The 14,572-nt window shown below is 39.0% G+C and overlaps 2 protein-coding genes across 2 annotated transcripts in view; one reads left to right on the top strand and one right to left on the bottom strand.

Annotated features, from left to right (window-relative positions):
* The window catches only part of KLHL4 (kelch like family member 4), a 72,118-nt gene extending 65,993 nt beyond the window's left edge, over window positions 1–6,125 (bottom strand). The window contains exon 1 of the mRNA XM_086850248.1: window positions 5,950–6,125. The gene's annotated coding sequence lies outside the window, so the exon portion shown is untranslated. The remainder of the gene's footprint in view (window positions 1–5,949) is intronic.
* The window catches only part of LOC111928764 (uncharacterized), a 126,523-nt gene that overhangs the window by 20,110 nt on the left and 91,841 nt on the right, over window positions 1–14,572 (top strand). The window lies entirely within an intron of this gene.

Genomic DNA, 14,572 nt, shown 5'->3' with positions numbered 1-14,572 from the left:
AAATGTGGTCAGGGGTTTGTAAAACTGTCAAAGGGACAGAAAACATGGCATTTCTGTCCTGGCTCTACTCCTCTGCAAACTGCTTGTCCCCACTGAGGAGCAGCTGGAAAGGAGGCAGGAAAACAGAGAAAGGAGTAAATTGCAAGCTGTGACAGCACCACAGCCAGGCACGCCTGGGGAAGTGGTGTCCTGAGGGATTTGGGATGACAAAGTGCAGGGGAAAGAGTTTGTGCAAAGTCTGAATGAACAGCAGTAAGTGGGACTTGAGAAAAAAGGAAATAGTTTAAGCAGATAGGGAAAAAGAAATAAATAGATTCATCCTTATGATTTTCACCCCACAAGGTGACGGAACATGTTTAACCCAAACCCCACTGAACAGACACGTACAGAAAATGAAACAACACTTTGCTGACTTATTGACAGATGGATCAAGTCAACATTCAAAAGTGACATATGGAAAAGGTTCTAATTCTTTTAAAAGATACTTTTTCATTATGCCTTCCAAGGCAAGAATGGAAATCAGGACAGGATCTAATATCTCACATTTCTTGCAGAGTTTCTCCTCACAGGTGCAAAAGCCCTCGCAGCCACCACAGATTATTTGTTTGCTCTGCACCATTACCTCTGCCTGTCAGTGCTGCCTCCTTTCTGACCTAAGCACACAGTTTGCCTGCTGGATTACAGGAGTAGCTTCAATCCTCTCCTGGTATCTCCAGGGACTTTCTGTGCGTGGTGTCAGCTCTCACAAGCTGATAACGGTGTCACAAATTCTTTCCCATTTTGATGTAGTGTAATACAAGCTGTTGTACAAGTCTTCATGTCTCAAGCTTTTCGATACAGTACATTTATTTTGTAATTCTAAGAGTTCTCAGACACCAAAATGAACCAGACAAGTGTTGACAGCATGAACAGTCGGCACAGGGGGAAAAAAAAAAGCACAAACTGGAACGGAGAGTCCTGGAATTGTAATTACAGTTTTTAGTATTTGATTTTTTTAAAAAAAACCCACATTTTTATAAAGTTAAGATCCTTAAATCCCTTAAACTAAAAGCTGAAAATTATCTGCACTGCAGTTTGCTTTTCTCTTTGGATTTTGCTGGGTTTGGGAGGCACTGGCATTCCTTTGTCGCTCATCCTGTCTGACAGCAAAGCCACACCAAATCCTCATGGGCCAGGCTGGCTGTGGGAGTCACAAACCGCTTTACTCCCCAAAAAAACATGGCCTGAGGTGGTTCAAAGAACAGGGAGAACATTTCCTTCTGCTAGAAAGGTGATATTTTCAAGCTGTGGATGTGTCTGGATCATGAACAGACACAATTCTCCATTCCTTGTGTGATCCCACACTGCTTCCTCTGGAGGACTCCAAACCAGGTAGACTGCTGCTTCCCAATTCTTATTCTTGGGAAAGTATGAATAAGTAGAAAAAACATTCTTCAATCTTCTCATAGCAAACATTCTTTTACCTAATATTGGTAAATGTGTGCCAATGGTTATTAAATGTTACTAATTGAGAATCCCATATGAAAGTATTGGAATATCATCTTTCTGCTCTTATTTTATAAGTCTTTGTACATCTGCTTTTATGAAAATTTAATTTTAACTATCATTTCATAGTTGACCCTGCCTCTAGCAGGAAGGTTGAGCTAGATGGGCTGGGACCTCCAGAGGATGTCCCCAGCCTGAATTATTCCATGATTCTAAAATGCTACACCTGTAAATGCAAAGATCCATGAAACAGAGGTGACAATCCAGGTTCAACCCAAGAAGAAGACCCCACAGAATTGCTGCAGTTAATGGGATTTATCCCTTTCTCAGTGACTTTCGAATCCACCTATTTATGAACATCGGTAAATTTATAGAGTAAAATTTACAAAGAGCCTTAGAAACGCTGTAACCTTTAATTATGCTTTGTTTACTGCTTTTATTTGCATTTACTTTATTTGCATTGATCCAGCCATCTTTAGCTGGAGTTACCGAGTGAAACCTCCCCACTCTCAGTTCAGAGAGCAAGGCAGCCATCTGAGATTTCCTCGAGCTCCACCAGAGCCGAGCAGACGGCTGCCTGCAGACGCTGCCATTTTCCCGGTGCATATTTTTGCAGGTTATTTTTAGTGCAGTTATTTGTGCTGAGCGCTCCAGAGTGTTTGGGAGAAGGTGCTAAGCTGCATTTGCATGCAGGGAGCGGCAGCAGCCCTGGCCAGGCTCTGCTGCTGTGGCAGATGTGTGTCCATGAGCTGCGGGAGGGAAGGGATGGGGATTCCAGCTCTTCCATCCCGCTGACCTTGCTCAGCGAGCCTCGTCTGTGCTGTGTTATCCCAACCATCACCCACTTGGCTCTGGTTGTAAATAGAATGTGACACACAGACTTTGATGGAGCTGATCTCCCCTTCTGGGTATTTACACTCCAGTCTGTGGGCTAAATTTGGGGACCTTTCTGTCTGAAAATTCTCTGCAGAGGATGTACAATGAGGGAGAGGATAAAAACCACCACTAAAACTCCTCCAAGGGATGGTGTTCCTTGATATTACTATTCCTTGGACATTTTCCATGTAATTTATAGTATCTTCAGCTAGCTAATGGAACAGAACTGACACTGTCTTAATATTTGACAAGCTAATTATCCCACATGTAGTAAACAAGGTTTTATGTAAAGACTTCACATTTTCTTAAGTGAAACAGAAGCAGACAGCCCTGTTCCTTTTCTGAGCAAAACAGTCAAGTGTTGCACACTTCACATTATGCAGTTTTATTTTTGATGTTATAGTCAAGTAATTAAATCCTGCCTTATCTGGTTGACTTGAAGACTCATTGCATCAACCTTTGGAGTTCTGCTGCTGAACACGTTGTGGCCACAAGGATTATTCTATTCAGATATGTTCTGTGGCCATGTGGGTAATGAAAACTTCTAAAAATAATTTATAAATGTATAAAAATTTCCTAATAGCTATGTATTTTCACATATATATGATAAAGATGACTCACCTTTTCTGTGCCCTACAGTAAATTGGTTTTTGTTCTCTAAAATGGGCATCTGTGGATTCAGCTGTTTCACATATCCTGGCATCATTGCCTATTTTTATCTTCTGTATTTACAGAGAATGTAGCTGACCCCACATAGCCTGAAATCAATTATGTCTCATCAGAAGAGACAGAGAGTTAAGGAGCTTTGCTTTGCATGGCTGTAGCTGTGTTAACAAGCAGTTTCCAAATGGAAAATGGTCAATTCCTCAAAAGTTATTAGTTCTTGTTTTCCTGCCCCAGAGCATGCTCCTGTGAGTACAGAATACTTATTAGACATGGTTTGTAAAAATCCCACTTAAAATGATGCATTATCTTGCTCCATGCAGACTTTTCTGAGGGGAGTTTTTTCTTTGGTAAGTTTTTTACACCGTGAGTGACGGCAATATCTTCTTGTTGCAGCCTGAAATTGGTCAGTTTTTAACAAAAATAGTTAAATTTCTTGATTCTAGGATTAAAATGCAATAAATATATTGGCTGCTTTGCAGTAGATGGAATGATATGTCTACCAATACTTAATGATAGAAATCATGAACTGCTTTAAAAAAAATTAAAATAACCAGACAGGTTGTTCTATAATTGAATCTAAATCTTCTGGATATCCATGCAATATTTACAGGAAGAGCAAGGGGATTGCAAACTTCCTCCTCCCTGTGATATTCCCACACTTATTCTCCCAATGTGCTCCAGTGGGGATCAGCTCTTCTGCATAAACAAATCAGGCAAGAGCAGTGCTTTTTATTGCTGCTGCCAGCAAGGTGGTGGAGGTTTTTGGAATGAGCTGTCCTAAAGAAATCTCTTGGAACTGATCTCTCACTTCATGCAGGCGTTTGTGCAGTCAGCTGTCATCCCTACCTACAGAGCTTTAGTGCACCCAGTGCTTAAAAAAGGGGTAGAACTGTCTAATTATATAGAAAAGTCATGAATCTCAGAAGCAATTGGGTTATTTTCTTCATGTATTCAGCTTCTACCCTATTTTAACTCCTTTTTTGCTGCCAAGCCGCTTGACTTATCAGATAAAAAATAAAAAGCGCAGTATGAGAATTGCTTCGGCATCCTTTTCATGCACCCTTTTCATTCACCACACTGCTATGACACGTCTTGGCATCACTTGCTGAGTCTGAGCCTCAGAGCAGCCCTTGAGGCAGGGCTGGGGGCTCTCAGCTCTGCTCCTGAGCTGTCTCAGGATGTGTTCCAGAGCCAGGAGTGCCCAGCCCAGCACGGAGCATCTGCTCCTGGCAGCATCTCTGTACGCCCAGAGCTCCAGCCACACACAGCTGCAGCTCCTCCCTGTCCTCCCAGTGCTGCAAAGGGAAGCACAGTCAATTACAGACATCAAAACAAAGCCAAGAATGTCTTTATTGCTGGGAATATCTGAGGATATCTTTAATGCTGTCTGATGTGATCGCACATCCTGACCGATCTCTGTCATTTCTTTGCCCTTTTTCAGCCAATCTAAGTTGAAATTCCTTCTGTACTTGTGCCCCACTCTTCAGTTCTCTTGCATTCTCACTATTTTACTGTCAAATTTCTCTGCATCAGCCACAGTCATTTGCTCATTCTTGTTGTCACCAAGCTTTATGAATGAGAGACCTTTCAGCTGTTTTTTTCCTCACTGAGGAGATGCTTTGTAAGATCCACTTCCTCTGCTCATTTACAGTAAACTAAAGCCTACTTCAGAGGTGTGGTAAGCACTGAGGCATGTGAGTACACTGTCTAGAGGAATCCTTTTGGATGAAGTCATTTCTTTATCTACATTATAAATTAAGGAAGTGGTGAGGAACACATGCTACTGTAGTTTAAAACAGAAAGTAGTGTGAGGGAAAAGATAATGGGGAGTGAACAATGGAGACAGGAGGGCAGACAGACAAAGCACCCAGTTGAGTGCAAGATTGCAATCATGCTGATTATTTTCCTCCTGTACTTCTTCTTCCTGGCTTGGTTTTTTTTTTTTTATATGCTCTTAAACCCATTCATTGTAGGACATATCCACTTTGCCTGGCTTCACGAGCCTTCTGAGTGCCATTCACAACAGCAAGTCTAATTTGCTTGTCCTAAATCACCCTCTGGAGGGACCTCTCTGTTCTGCTGAAGCACCTAGAGAGGATTGTTTCATATTATTGGTATCTGGAATTAGTGTGCATATTCCATATAATGTACCTCCATCTCTTTCCTGCTGTGTTTTCAGATAAGCATGGAAAGCATCTGTCAAAACTAGGGAATTACTACAATTTCAGTAAGATTTTATTGAATAGGAACTCAAGGATATTGGAATTCAAATGAAAATGCAACACTAATTGCAGCAGTTATGATTTCTAATATTATTTTCTTTACCTTTGAGAAAGTTGTTTGGGGTTTTTCAGTCAATGGGGAGAACATAAGATACAGCTGAAGGAAGGATTGTTAGTATATCCCTTTGTGCAAGGACTTACTGTTCTGTTCATTTGAGCAATATTATTATTATTATAAAACCATCAAAAATCAGACTTTGATAACATCCATTTTGTCTTGACTCATGCAAGCACCTTTATTACCTGCAATGAAGGAATTCTTGAGATTTAGTGCCTCCACAGTCGAGTATTTCAAGATTAAAAATGCAGAGCTCAGAACACCAACTCTTTTTCTGTCCCTTCATAGTTGCATTTGATGTTTCCTCACTGCATGGGCTCCCAGAAGCATTTCTCCAGCCCTGGCAGGCTCAGAGGTGGCACTCCTCCCAGAGCCCTCTGAGATTCCTAAAAGATTTTGGCTGAATCATTGGCATTTCTGTGCGGGCTGTAAAAAGCCCCAAAGGCAGCGGTTACAGCATTTCTCAGATGTATTGTTTCCGTGATAAGCTCATGACTTTCCTATGAGTTACTCCAAAGGCTCAAATAATAAACATGCAAACGATGTGTCAAGATAAGACCCAAATTAAGCTTTTTATCCTACCTTGAAGAAGCTCCAATTGGAAGTAGCCAACTTTCAGATAATGGCACAATGCTGCAAAAGGATCTTGACTTGTGGAAGGCTTTAAAATAATAGAACAAGCAGCACACGGGGCTTTGTTTTCTCACATTTCAGTGACAGATTATTTCAGAGAACTCTCTAGCCCATTTCCTATTTCCTTTGGCCTTGGCCTGCTGAGTAATATTTGCATTTTTCCCTACAACATATCTCCTCTCTGGACGGAAGCTCCTGATAAGTGTTTTCCATTGAACTTCCTTCAGCATCCACATTAAACAACGCCTTTGCCAGGGACCATTTCCTGAGGCCTCCACTTTGTGCTGCTCAGCAGCATCCAGGTAATGCCTGTCCTCTGCCACGGCGTGGAACTCAGCACTGCAGGACATTCCCCAGTCCCTAAATATCATTATTGCAAAAAATCTCTCCAGAAATCAAAACTCTCCTTTAAATTCTAGAAATATTTCCTGCAGAAATTGCAAAGGTGAGGGGGAACGGTTCTGGAGAGTTGGAGCTAAGAAGCAAAAATTCTGGAGAGTTAGAGCTGGACTTTGAGGGGGTTGTGTGAGCTAAGGAGTCCTTTGAGGAGCAAGATCCAGGTACAATATTATGAATTTTCTGCCCTGGTGTTGGTAGGCGATTAGAATCGTAGGAGACCAGAGAACATGACAAGATGAATTATAGTGAGACTCTTTGATAGCAGCTTTCATCTACTTTACAGAATAATATTCAGCAATATACCCCTTGCAGCCTGCTAAAACATTTATCTGTTTCAGCCCATTTTCCTCTGACTCAATGGTTTTAATAACTTTTAAGTTATAACAATTAAGATTCAGGTATTTTCATACAAGTTTAAGTGGCAGCTAATGTTTTATTAGAGTTTTACTGTGAAAATAAAGTTGCTAAGTGAGCTTTATTCTTGTTGAAATTAACTTCAAATTTAAAAATCTCTTAAAGCAATCCTTTCAAGATGGCATATGAAAGGTTGCCCTTTAAGCTGGCACATAAAAATTTCTTATCTTTAATTTCTCTTCAAATCATTCTTTATAAATAATCCTAAGGTAGATCTGGCCTGTACTATAATATTCACCCAAAAGACTTATCTTGAAAAGTTATTTTTTTCTAAAAATTAAGTTATGCCTACAGAGTAACTTTTTTCTTCTTCCAAATTTCTCTTTTGCTAAAAATTGCAAGCAAATGCAAATTTGTTCAATGCATTTCTCCATGTACTGTACAAGTATTGGAGTGTCTCAATGAATTTAATTATAAAACCTGCACCATTTTTCCCTACAGAAAAATTAAAATATGAGACATATTCTCCTTTAAATGTTCTCCTTGAGTACATTTTTCATAGAAGAGTTTTACGAAGAATTACCCCCAGTGTAATGTATTTTTGCTCATGTACTGATGCCCATATTCCCTCAAAGTCTTGTGAAAACTGATAAAAAAATATGTAGTGCTGCTTTACCAAGAATAATTTTTAAATCTTAGTAATTTATCTTGAGAGAGTCCACGATCAATATCATACAGCACTCTGAGCCTGCTGCTTTATTATCCTTTTTACCCAAGTGTGGAGAGATAAAACATTGATTTTTGTTTGCTGTGTGTGCTGTAAAAACAAAGGAGAAATGTCATTTTTGAATGCCAAGGTTATATGAGTATTGTTTTATTGATTTTAAATAAAATAAAAGTTATGTAAGGCAATAGTTGACATTGGTTTGGGGAAAAAAAATAAATGCCATTGAAATAAATTTTAAAAAACCAAGCAATACCTTTGAAAATAATTTATGGCAAGTTCATCTCCCCAGCTGAGCTTTCAAAAATTGTTTTGCCATTGGATTCAGCATAGTGTAGTTTAGATAATACCGCACAAACTTTAAATAAGGATTGACAATATGAAAAAAGAACAGTACAGCTCTTTATTTTGGTGATTTCCTACTTGTGGGGGTTTTTATTGTGATGACCCAATGCATTGTAACTGACTCCTCTAAGAAAAAAATTGAGGGATTTCATATTTTCTCTGTTTTTCTCTATTATTAATAATTTATTCAAAGTTTTTTTGTTTTTTTTATTTTCTCATTGAAGTTAATTTTCTTCATTTCAGAAATGCCATTTGTTTAAATCTGTGGTGTCTTGTAGGACTAAACTTGAATTTTAACACAGGAGGAAGGAAGCCACCTGCTGCTGAGAGATAGAAAATAGAATTTGCTGTAACTCAGGGACAGCCTTTAATTAGAGAAAATGTACAGGGAGAAATTCCATATTTAAATGCATTTGGAATTGAATCTGTGATGCTGTGCTGTAGGAACCACAGGATTTGATGTGTTCTCCAAGCACAACTATGCACTGAGCTGCAGTCAGACCTTAACCTTTAAAAAACAGGAAGGATTTTTAGGGACCTTTAGTTCTGAATTTGTATTTTGCTCCTTTTCTCTTTAACTGTGCACTCCTGAAATGTCACACACTTTTAAATTACTAGTGAGGATTTTCTGTAACCCCAAAATGCCAAGAATTTAGCTGCTTTTACTATGAAAGTGCTGTGAAACGTCAAGAATTGGAAATGTGGGTGGAGATTCTAAAATATATCATTTTATATATAGTTTCCATATATAGTGATACATATATAGCTGCTTAGTGATCCTCAAATTCTCAATTTCTTGCATATTTTTATAAATGTATGGAGTAAGAAACCTTTGTAGAAATGCCCCAACAGACTGTGAAATAGGCAGATTTGAGAAGTCAGATAAAATAACCCCAAACCTGTTCATTTCTTTCAAGTTTTGCTGACCATATGCTTTCTGCCCAGAAAATTCTGGTCATCTACTGAGTTTTTCAAACTAACTTACAACTAACTTTTGGTGATCAAAACCCCTCAGTGCGTCAGCTGGGTAGGAATTAGCATCTGCCATCTGTCTTCAGGGGGATCCTTATCATGGGGGAAAGAATTCCTGTGTGTGCTTTGGCAAATGCAATAGGATTTTGTTCCTTTTTAGCAGTTCTTGGGAACAGGAGAACCCAAAAGGTGTCAGGAATGTAGAAAAGAGAGCTCAAGATAATCAGTGAATAGAGAAGAGAGTATATTTGTAATGTTTAGGTTGTCTCTTTTGTTGAAACGCTAAATGAAAATTTTATCTTGGCAAATTATCAGGACTGTCCTGTCATAGAATAATTATCTGCAAATTATTTCCCATGTTGCTATTCTGATACATTCATAAATTCCCCCATCACCTTGGCACAGATAATCAAAAACTTATTTCCCCAAGTGGTTGTTTCTTTACCTGTAGGTAAATTTTTACATGTCCATCAAAAACGATGAAAATTTGAAAAAAATAGAATCCCTTTCTGCTGGCAATCACTTTATTCTGCAAGGCCATGCAAGTGTAAGAACGTTTGAAGAAGGACTTGAGTTTTTAAGATGGCAAAAGGGAATGGGAGAGAATTGCAGGGAGGGAAGAAAGGAAGTTTTGAAACAGGCTGGAGAGGAAGATGAATTTTTAGACGAAGGGCACAGTGAAAGTATTCTGTTGTATGCTTCTTTGTGGCTTGCTGTTGTTGTGCTATCGCTCTTGTGTTGACAGAAATGAATCTTTTTCTATCATAACTAATAAATAGGTTGAAAGATAAACCTGCCATCAGTTTTCTGTGTAATGAGAGTGATTTACTGGGTTGTAAATTTTGTCTGTCTGTGAAAGGTGCATATCTGTAAAGGTGAGGGCTTTACAGATTCCAGGTTACCTTTTTCTCTGTAAATAAGGTCATTTATGAAACATTAATAGTAATTAGAAAACAAGATACTTCTCCTCAAAGCTCTTTTGGGTCTCCAAACCTTACTGAGTTACATATTTAAGGGACAAAACCAGGTTAAATCTGTAGGGATTGGACTCCTATTTGCTTTTCATCACAGTGTTAAGCAGAGCTGTGTGATGGCCCATGTTGCCTTTTACATGTAATAGGTGTTTTAGAACATTGTAAACCACTGTGAAGCAGCACAATGAGCTGTTTTCTGAATTTGCATTTCCAAAATTTCAAATTTCATAGTTTAAAAATTTTTTTTCACAACAAGTGTTCTAGAAGCATGGGGGCTGTCACATTGCTGTGGGAACAAGCACTGGTTATGAAGGTGCTACCACTTTTGACTAGAAATAATATCCTGTGAGTTCACAGAATCAAAGAATAAAAAGCAGAAAGTTATAAAATACCAAGTTCCTGCAATGTGAAAAATTAATTGTTTCTACAGCATCATGTCTGGCTAAGCTGCCATGGCAACAATTGCAAAAGACACTCCCTGATCAAATCTCCCCTGAAATTAAAGATGCAGTTTGGAAGTGTTTGCTGCAGAACCACATCTCTGGATTGTGGATTGCAGCACCAGCTGCAGGATGCTCTCTGCACTCACTCCCTGCATTGTTTCTGTGTGCTCACATTCCCATGGACATCCTGTTTAATCCTGAGGAAGGCACTGCTTTAAAGAAGGAAGGGACAGTTTGGGAGATAAGTTCTGCTCCTGCCACAGCCCTGGTTCCTATTTACTCTCAGGGAACAACATAAAATGCAACCAGATCGTTTTGTTAGCTCTAATCCTGACACTGGTGTTTAGCAAATGGGTACCAGTCATCCTCAGTATTATGTAATTGAGTGGTAACCTTAAAATACCACAGTTTGTACTGGAAATGTGCAAACACAAAAAGAGAATTCGTTATTTTGTTTGAAACCTCACTGTCTTGTATAAGAAATTTGCTGCTTTTTGTGCTCTTGCTACTTTAGACACTATCTGGGCCTGTGCCTGAATAAAACCATGTTGGGTTTTGATTCAAGGGTTGGGTTTTGGATGATTTTTAATTTTTAACTGAAGGGGTCCCTCTGCTGGCTCCTTCCAAAATTCCTTTCCATGGGTTTGGAGGGCTTGGAGTTGTTACCCTTGAGATAGAAGAGCACCATTAGTAACATTAAGCATTTTCATAATGAAAAAGAAGAAAATATTACATGGTGAATACAGCTGTCTTTACATGACTTTAGAAATCAGTTTTGCAAAAACATTTACGAGAAAAAGATTGTTTTTTCTTAATGATATTTGAATAATAAATAAAATACGCCATAATTATATTTGAAGAAAAATATGAGAATAATACCCTTCAAGTTTGGGGGCTTTGACTTTTTTTTTTCTTTTTTTTCCTTTTTTTTTCCTTCTTAATGCAAAAAAAGTCTTTAGTGGAAACAGAAGCTAAAGATGAAAATATTTACCTGGGTGATGTCCCTGTCTTTATTTAGAGCCTATTTCCATTTCTGTGTTAGATTGCCTGCAAATTTTCAAAGTTATTTAGAAGAGGAACACGTTAAATTTTTGTGTCTATCCATATTATTTAGATTTTAAATGAATATAAGAGTTCTGGTTTAAATATGGGTATCAGCCCTAGGCTGGGATTTTGGAGATGTCGATTCAGTTTTTAGTGGTTTTGATCAGAATTTCTGTAAAAAGCACTGAAACATCAATAATAATGCTTTTAATGCATAGATAATTAGGTAATGCTTCAATAACACAAGGAATTCTGTGATTTCTGTATCACAGAAATGATATTAAGAATTTGAGTGCAACTGCTTATAGTGGAAACTGTTACCTTTGAAGAATGCCTTTTATTGAAAAATAAGATTATGGAATTTTGAATGATTCATATTGTAATTTCATACTATGGCTGAAATATAGTCAAATAATTTTATTTTTTTTTTCTATTCAGCGTAGCAAACTGAGTCCTAATTGCTGTACTCATAAATGCTCAGTCAGGAATGAAAGTACTGTGGTTCCAAAATAAGGTATTAATATAAAAAATAAAAATTAATATATATATTAATATAAAAATTAAAATATTAATATATAATATATTTTGGCTCCATCCACTGAATTCATTGGGGCAATCACACCCTGTCCTTATCTTGCTGCAGCCAGGTCCTGTAATCCCCTTGTTTGTGGTGTTATAAAGTGATGGAGCTCCCAGATGTGCATTTCCCACCTGAATCCTGCTCCTCTCCAGGACCTGCAGCTGGGAATTTGTGCATTTCCCTGTCAGCACCACCACAGACATTTCCACCATCCTGCACCACTGAGCTGATAAGGGAAAGGAAGTTCCTCAAGTTTATTCTCTCATCCCTCTGCCTGCTGCTGAGCTGTTGTTTTGAGTTGAACTTTGGGTTTTAGTAGTGAGTTTTGTCTGTGGGCCTTCAGGAGAGTAATTTAGTTTTCCCAGAGTCCTGAGGAATGCTCTGAAATCTTCCAGAGAATTGTTAGACCCTTTAATATGGTCACTTCTGTAGCCAAGGTCATGTAGCAGAGGCATCTGAGGGGATGGGGATACAAAAACTGTGCTTTTAGAGACCCGTGATCCTCATTAGAATATGCAAGGCAGGTAATTCCATAAGGAATGGCAAAGAGTGACTAACAAACCCCATTGTGTGAGCTGCTCTTTGATGCAATGGCTCTTGCCCAATTAACTGAATTTCCAGGGGCCTCTCTGGAGCCTCAGTACAATGAGGAACTTGTTTAGCTTCAAGCATGTTCTCAAGTCCCTCTGCTGTTTGTGTATGACACAGTGCTGCTTTCAATCAGAGTTTCAGCATCTAATTCCAGACCTGAGCATTATTTAAAATATGAAAATAGCCTGGAATGTGCACTGCAATGCCACATGCATTGCAACCCCAGGCTTTTGTCACCTCCTGATGGTGTTGGGCACTCGAGGCAAACTCTTTCCATTATCCAAACCCACCACTGTTCTCCTTGCCTTGCTAATCTGTTCCTGACAAAAGATAAACAAACTCTGACCCACAGAGTTAAATAGGTTTATATGTCTGAATCAATACACCTAAGTATAATATTGGCATTTAGATTTAGAAAGTAATTCATAGTAAGTTTAGACTTAAGCTTTAAGTACCCTGTAATGAGTTGGCGTTTAGCTGCTGCCCTTGTAATTGAAAGTAGTGACATTTTGTTTTCTTCAAGCACATTTATATTACCCAGGTGGATTTGATAGCTGTCATTTCCACAAGGACAAAATGAGCAGATAAAAATGTGGCAGAAAAGTTGTTTGTACAGATTCAAAGCTGTATTTTTGGATAAGTTACAACAGGAATGAAATTGCCAAGGATCAATTATTTCAGAGGTCCAAAGTCTAATGTGGTCTCTCATTTAGTAGCTGCATTGTACAGGGAGCTGAAGTTGTGAATGAAATATCTGAAATCACAGAGTGTTTTGCTTGCACAGGGATATTGTGTGAGCTATTGCTGGTTTGGATGGGATCTGATAAAGGAACTTTTGCAATTGCTGCTCCATAGTTAATGCTTTATTGTCACAGAAGCACAAATGTTGAAGAAGCAGCAGAGCATAACAAAATAGGAAAATGAGGAATTTTCTTTTTTTCCCCCCAGACTGCCCAAGTTCAGAGAGCTTCAGAAGAGGAGTTCAGGCTCAGAACTGAATTTGTCAATTATTCACAGGTATGTCCTGAGAGCTGCTGAGCTCCTCAGCACAGATATTCAGCAATTTGTAAAATGAAGCTCCTCACAGAAATCATATACCATAGTAAACAAACAGCTCCTTGCTTTTCCTCGGATTTCTCAGTGTTTTGGTTTTGTTTGGGTTTGTTGGGGTTTATTTTCTATTTCAAATAAGGCGAGAAAATTTCATTGCAGAAAATACAATTCAATACAAAACGCACAATGAAGTACTGTGAGGAAATGAGCAGCTGACAGACATAGTTTGCTGTGATTGAGAGGAAACATTTATCTGCTTGTGAGAAGAGCATGTTTGCAGTCATATGTCTCAACAGAAGGAGAGCGATGGTGGAATTTCCCCCGGAGCAGGGGCACCGGAGCATTCCGAGGGAAGGAAGTGTGGTCGTCCCCAGAGAAGTGAACACTTGTTTTCTTGGCCATTTCACAGCCAGGGTTGAAAGTGATATTATAGATGTTTTTGCACAGCTGAATGAGAAATTAATAAACAGCAGAGCAAGCAGGTTTTATGCGAGGCAGCCTCAGATATTTGTGTTTTCTGTGTTTCTGGGCAGGAGCAGCCCAGGGCAGGGCGGTTCCAGGCAGATTTTGTGTGTCAGGCTCTGGGTCTCAGCACCACAGAAACATCCAGTTTGTGCTTGAGCACTCTGGGAACCCTCACTGGCTTCATCTGGTGATGCTCCTGGCACAGCTCTGCAGGAATTAGCATTTTGGGATCAGCTTCCAGCAGAGCTGGTGTTCGTGCAGGACACCACGCTGGGATCTTTGAGATCTGCGCTGCTCAGTGTTGCCCTCATGTCCCACAGCATCCTCTACTGCAGTGAAAAATTGCTGGATTTGGGGATTCTGGGGGAGGCACAATCGGTGTTGTTTGATTTTACTTCTCCTTGAGGAGGCATTGAAAGGTATCTCTGATTTTCCAACAAAACCTGAAACAATTTGATGCAAATTCATTGAGAGAATGGCTACCCTGCAGTGACCTAATGAAGAATTACTATGGATGAATTTTAATTTTTGGAGGGGAGATATAAAAAAATATTAAAGGTCATCAAAAAGATGTGTCAAAAATGATTAATGGAAAGTATTTCCTAATATCAGGCTGTATTTTGATTAC

The sequence above is a fragment of the Cyanistes caeruleus genome, chromosome 14 (genome assembly GCF_971803275.1).
Source record: "Cyanistes caeruleus chromosome 14, bCyaCae1.hap1.1, whole genome shotgun sequence".
In the NCBI taxonomy this organism is placed as follows: Eukaryota; Metazoa; Chordata; class Aves; order Passeriformes; family Paridae; genus Cyanistes; species Cyanistes caeruleus.
Note: the sequence above shows the minus strand (reverse complement) of the source record. Positions and strands in the feature narration are given on the sequence as shown.